This window comes from Cibotium barometz, chromosome 21, assembly GCF_041138505.1.
Source record: "Cibotium barometz isolate CiBa-2024 chromosome 21, ASM4113850v1, whole genome shotgun sequence".
Classification (NCBI taxonomy): domain Eukaryota; kingdom Viridiplantae; phylum Streptophyta; class Polypodiopsida; order Cyatheales; family Cibotiaceae; genus Cibotium; species Cibotium barometz.
Genome location: NC_141066.1, coordinates 37,575,753 through 37,582,914, shown reverse-complemented (window position 1 = coordinate 37,582,914; position 7,162 = coordinate 37,575,753).

Sequence of the window (7,162 nt, the reverse complement as noted above, 5' to 3'; positions counted from 1 at the left end):
TTTGTAGCTTCACTAAGCATAGTACTTAACCAAGGGGCAACTTGATACAAAGCACATTTGCAACTCTTAGCATTACTATATCTTGAGCTTTCTCCAATGATGGCAAGGGAAAACTATACATATGAAATTGCTTTAAACAATGTTTGATGCATATGACTATGTAAATATATGTACATATGGAATTGCTTCAAACAATGTTTAATGCATATGACTATGTAAATATATGTTATGACATGATGATAAAATACTCATGCAAAGACCTCATTTTGCCAATTTTGGACTAAGCCTAGAAAGAAACAAATACATTATTTTAATCACAAAAACTAACCCATCCAATCATATGAATGAATAAAATTCCATAATCTCATGTCCAATGAAACTAACCAATGAATCAAGGTATGTCGATCATATTAATTATATTGCAAACCATTGTAGGTGCAAACTGCAAGAGTAGATTTCCATGAAGTTTAATAAAGCAAGAATACTATGTAGCTTGGAGCATGAATATAATTGTACCTTTGCTTGTCTGAAAAAGAATGATTGTTATGTACCTTAGCCCAAAGTGAAAAATCAAAATTTGAAATACATTGATCAAAGAATTTTTTACAGAAAGGAAAAAGGCAACATTGTAGAGAGAAGCTTGAGTTCAGGTTTTCTGATTCTAGCATGAACTTCAAGAAACACTGCTTTTTAGCCAAAAATCTAAGTGCAGTGTTGTAAAGCTGATTCAATAGGACAAGTCCATCGCCATCTCCATCTCATAGTGCAAGCTCTTCTGCTCTATGACTATGAGTAATCCTTCATACACCCATGGCATCATCACCTCCCTTCAAACTGATTGCTACCTCCTACCTCTCTGATGCTTCCACTATTTCTAGCAAAGCTGAGGCCACACATTGCTTTGCCAGCAATGCCATCTTGATGGCACAATGCATGGGATTAATGCTTTTCTAGCATGGGATCCATCCAACTCATAAGCTTCTCTTGAACCATCATTTAGCAACCCATGCTTACTGCGCAACTGTGTGCCTTCATCGTCCCTTATGATGGGCTTCTCTCCTGATAACATCTCCAACAACACAACCAGCCCACCATTGAGATCCTCTAGAGAGCTAGATACCCTCGTGTGCCTTCTATGTGACTTGTCAAAGCCATACCTTGCTCCATACCTTCAGTGGGCTTGGCCATATTGTAGAAAATAATATGAAAGAATGATTAATTGGATTAATTAATACCTTGGGTCTGTTGTGCCTCGCCAAATATAAATGTGAGCGTTCTCCTTCTCGATACATCCTCAATGTTCGTCAAATAGAAAACCCTCCTAAAATTCTCTCATATGTCAATCAACACTAGAAAACTCTCTCCCTCTCTCTCTCTCTCTCTCTCCATAAGTAAGTGCATATATATATTACACTTTAGTTCTTTTCATCACTAGGGGTGCACTTTCTCGTCCCTCCTAAGAAGGAGAATCTATAGTATGAACAATGGAGATTAATTAGAGTATAGCAAAAAATGAGAACCATAATTACTAATATAGGTAACCGTTATCAGGGATATCTTGCCCGTCACCAAATATAAAGGTAAATGTTCTTGTTAATGACATTCTAATTAATATCACTCACCACTAAAAGGAAAATCTTCTAAACTTCTTTTATGTGTCAACTACTCTGTGTGTGTGTGTGTGTGTGTGTGTGTGTGTGTGTGCGCGCGCGCGCTTGTGCATGATTGAAAGAGACAATTTGAAAAAGCGCTTTAATTTGAGTCAAAATAGATCTCCTTCAAATTGATAGGTAAACATCTACATTTCAAATAAAATTTTATCTCGTATTAGAAGAAAAAACTAAGAAGAAGTTCATTTAGTTTTGTAGGAGGCATTGCCCTTTGGAGAAATTGTTGTACTACTAGTAGATAGTCTATGTGGGGGGAATAAACCCCTTTTAAATCTTTTTGAAGAACCTTGTTGATGCTCCGGACTTGCTGCACAATTCACAAACATCACATCATGCATTAAAAATCTTAACATAAATTCATTGAATATCAAAATATTTTCAATCTAGCCCCGACAACAATTTCAAGAACCTCAACCAAGAGCTGAGCGACAATAGGCGCTCTCCATATTTGAGGAATTGCACAGGGCTCTAGTTTTAGCTTGAGATGGGCTATCAAACCAAAATTAAGAATAATGCATACATTTTAAAAATGTTACCAGGAACAATAGCATCAGTGTCTGTTAGGATGAAGTTAAAGAAATTGGTCGTCCTTCTCCTAATGAATATTTTCTCATACAACAAGATAATAAATAAGTCTAGGTCAAAACAAAACTTTAATCAACTTTGAAAGAAGAAAAACATACTCAAGGATCACATTGAATATACCTGTGATATATTTTACCTTGGATTTACTTACTTTAACAACATCAATGGATGCCACATATAAAGATATCCATGAGCAGTCCAAAGCAATTACAAGAAAAGGTATCAATATCATGTTCACTACCTTTTGGGAACATATGTCATATGAATTCATTTGGATGCCATATCCAAAACCTCTTTGTAAACAACATAGATTGTATAGACTCCATCCAAAGTTGCATTGCTACTTTCATTTTCCACATTATCTCTCACATACGATTTCAGTGCATTTGATGATCTGACACATGACATAGCAACATATAACTATGTATGCATAAAAACATGGGTAGCCAAGTAAAGCCCCAACAATGTCTATCCTTGAGACTTATTTATAATTATACCAAATGCTAGCCTCACTGGAAATTTTATCCTCCTCATATCAAAAAGAAGTTGAAGCATAGTGTTGCGTGACGAGTGGTGATCAATGCAAGGATGAAACACAAAGATGGAAGCAGGAAAACAAGAGACTTGACATTCTTATTTAGGGCTCTTGTAAAGAGTTCCAAGTTGTAGATGAGTGTGGGAGTAGGCTTGAGAATAATCCCACATGGGAAGTTTTGGGAGTTTTAGGAGTTTTAGTATAAAAAGTGGCTCATTTGAGAGCTTAGGGACACATTGGGCTAAACTTATGCTTGAGCTCTGTTGAGACTAGCTTTCCCTCTTGTTCATAGAGGTGCAAGCTCTTCTCTCTCCCCTTCTACACTATTGTATGAGCAATGCTCTTCTAATTCAATGCAATGAGATGATGCTTTTCTCTCTTCTCATTTCTATTCTCTAGTGTGCATGCTTCTCATTTCTATTCTCTAGTGTGCATGCTTCTTTGTTGATGCTTGTGGATTCTCTATTAGGCTTTGTGTGGTAGTGGATTCAAGCTTAAGCTTCTCCATAGCTTGTAGCTTATCCATGGCAAGGCAATGCTTGAGTAGTGAATGAGAATGCATGTTTCTTTCAAGTTCCATTAAGCTTCAAGGTTTGTGTGCATGCTAGGGAAGTAAGTGCTTGAGAATGAAGGATGCTTTGAGCTTGTGTATGCATTAGCTTATCTTTCTTCTTGTATTGGATACATGAATGAGTGAGATGATGAGTGAATGAGCTATGGCAAGATTGAGCTTGTGATGAGTAAAGTCTATGTCAAGGTAGTGGTGTTCATAGTATTCTCTCCCGAAAGGGATAAGCTTTTGTGCACCGGTACGGGTTGAATCCCTAGCTCCGAAAGGGATGCAAATCCCATTGGATTGAGCTACACACGGATCATACAACCCATGCTACAAGTGAGAGAGTCTTCCGTCTCTCCATTGGCGCCGCTGTCGAGAAGAAGACTCAAAACCGGTTGAGAAGCTTGCATTACTACCACTAATTCTTTTTGTTTTTAGGTTTAGGGTTAGCATGAGCGTGGAATCTCGGAGCTAGTGATTAGAAGAGAAAAAGTAGATTAGTACTAACTTGTGCGGTTGAGATGGTTGCTTTCGTTGTTGTATTCATGTTTTGTTCATAGATTAGAGTTAAAAAAGCATTTTTCTAAATAGGTCAAACTAAACGCTACAACCAGTTTTTCCAGATTTCAGCGAATAAAAATACATTGAAAAGCCGTGACAAGTCCATCCATCCATCCAGTTTATATTTATAGCGCCGATCTTTCACGGAAGTGCACCGGCAATGCTCTCTTGGTGACTTCCAGGCGAAGTGGCTGGGTGGCAGCTGCGAAGGTGGTGAAGTGGCCGAAGCCGATGAGCTGAGGAGGCGAAGGGCTGGCCGAGCGTGCGAAGAGCCAGGCGGGTGGTGAGGAGAGGCCGAAGCTGACTGACCGCTGAAGAGAAAGTGAACGGGAGAAAGGAGGCAGAGGTTGTGGTGAAGAGGAAGGGGCGTCGGATAGCAATAAGCACGGAAGGGGCCACACAAATCCCTTCCAGTGCCCACACTAGGCCGCCCGTGCCTACGACGGTTGCAGCTGAGGCGGCTGTAGCGAGTGTGACAGCTACTGGCTGGCAGGTGACCGGCACCCCGCCTGTGTGGTAGACTGGCCGCGAGGAGGTGAAGTCAGCTGTCGGCAGTGGTGAAGGAAGCGAAGGCGGCATCGTCGACTGCAGCTAACGCGGCGAAGGTAAGGCGGCGAGGAGAGAGACCAGGCGAGTGGAGGCGAACGCGAAGGTTACGTGGTGCAGCACACGAAGAAGCCAGAGGCCACTGAAGGAAGCTGCAGGCGAAGGCTGCAGCTAGGGCGAGAAGCTGAGGCTAAAGCTGTGAAGGGCCGCAGCAGAGGTGGTGGCCGGCGGTGAAGAAGGCGAGAAGGAGGCGGAGGCCGCACCGAGACGGGAGAAAAAGAAGGCGCACCTACAGCTGTGAAGGGCCGCAGAGCAGAGGTGGTGGCCGGCGGTGAAGAAGGCGAGAAGGAGGCAGAGGCCGCACCGACGGGAGAAAAAGAAGGCGCACCTCTGGCAGTGAAGGCTACAGAGAAGACGAAGGAGACGTGTGGCAGAGAGATTCGGAGGATAAGGCGTTGGCTGCAAGGATAAGGTTAGTGTTTTTTTTATTTTTTATTTTTTTAGGTTAATTTTCATGTTCTTTGTATTTTTTTAAAAAATAATAAAAATAAAAAGAAAGAAAAAACAATAAAACAATAAAAATAAATAAAAAAATTTAAAAAAATAAAATTATGTAAATTATGTGTTTTATTTTGAGTCCATATTTTTTGCATATTTTATATTTTTTTTAAATTTTTATAATTTTTTGTATATCTAGTGTAATCTGCATAATTAGTATTTTTAGCATAATTCTTATTTTTTGTGTAATTATTTAAAAAAAAAATAAAACTAAAAAAAAATAATAATTAAAAAAATAGATAGTTACACACATATTCATGTTAGTTATATATATATATATATATATATATATATATATATATATATATATATATATATATATATACATACATACATATATATATATATATATATAAATCAAAAAAGTCAAAAAAATAAAAAAAAATAAAAAAAATCAAAACTGGACACTGCGTATGCATCTACACTCAGGAACCATACTAGGGGGACATAACACTAGTGCACCATCTAGGGTAACCACTCAAGGGAGCGGCACTCAATCGGTTGTTGGCAACTTGGAGAGCATTCTCGAGACATCTTCGGAGTCTCAAACAGAGAGCCTCTCAAGAACCGAGAGTGATATTTCAATGGACATAAACGAGTCATTTGGCATGAGTAGACCATCCACACCCAATGCTATGGCAGATTCTGCTAATCCATTTGAAATCCCACATGGGGAGTTGATTGACAACATGAGACTCCATTTCTTGTATACAAACGCGCATGGCGGTCAGATCTACAAAGATCCAATGAGCCGGTTTGTTGTTAAAATTGCAGACATTCATTCTGCATTTGAACCAACACCATGGGTAAACTACCAAGATGATATGTACATGGGTAGAAATGGAGTACGCTACGAGGTCACCAAAAATCCTAAACAAGTGGATGCTTTGGGTGTACTTCAACCTAGCGCACAAGTAAAGCAGAAGAAGGAGCTTCCATTGGACCCAAATGTGCCAGGAACATCGCGCAGACCTGGTACGCCCAATTCTTTACTTGAAGAATTGTTTTCCAATAGGAATTGGGAGGATAGAAAAACGAGAAAAGAAAAAGAGACGAAGAAAAACCCATGGGACATAGTAAAAGAAATTCTAGTAGTTAAAATCTATCAAGACGACCCAATTAAAGAGGTGTATAGGGATGTGGAAGAAACCTACTATGCAACCACTAAGCACCCGAGCTTAGAGCTTCCAGTCACGCATACAATAACTGTAGAGCATCTAGAAGGGTTCACTAAGCGTGTTCATGATAGATGGGGGAACGACTTTAGAACCCTTGAATGGCCAGAGGTTAGGGAAATGACATGGAAAGGAAGGCCCCTTTTCACTGAGGCAAGACGAATGCATAAATGTGTGTTCTAAGATTAAGATACATATAATTGATAGCATGCATACAATGCACATTGCACCCCCAATGAAGGATGCCTTTTGTACTCAATTAAGGATACTTGTGACACAATCAAAGATCTATGCTTGCCCAATACTCTAGTATAGGACAATAGACCTTCTCTAACATTCACAAAGAAAATCAAAGATCTATGCTTGCCCAATACTCTAGTATAGGACAAGAGACCCTTGTCTACTCTAAACTATATCAAGTATCAAGAACCAATACAAGCCCCTAAGCAGGACTCTTGGCTCCATCAAACCATTCATAAAGCAGAATGAACTAGCACCACCATGGGCTAGAACCCCAAGTGTGGCTCGACTAGCACCTTCCATGCAAACAACTGCTCAAGGACCAGTCTTTCCAACGATTGATCCTACGAGGAGACCCGAGGCTATTAAAGAATCTAGGGGAGAAGAAAGACCACGAGCAAGTGGATATGTACCTCCAAGAGAACCCCATAGACCAAGTGAACTGACATTTGAAGAGCCTAGATTTAGAGGCCGAGACTCATATAGGAGACATGACGATGAATATTCTAGAAAAGTGAGACCATCTGCACTGCAAAAGCTTGTCAAGAAGTATGACGGATCCGATGACCCATATGACCATATAGCAGCTTTTAAGCAAGCTATACATGCGGAGCAAGTCACAGATATGCATACGCAAATCAAAGGATTTGGCTTGATGCTAGAAAGTAAGTCTTTATCATGGTTTCAGACTTCAGAGCTTGAGGCAAAGCGATCTTTCAATGGGCTGGAAAAGAGC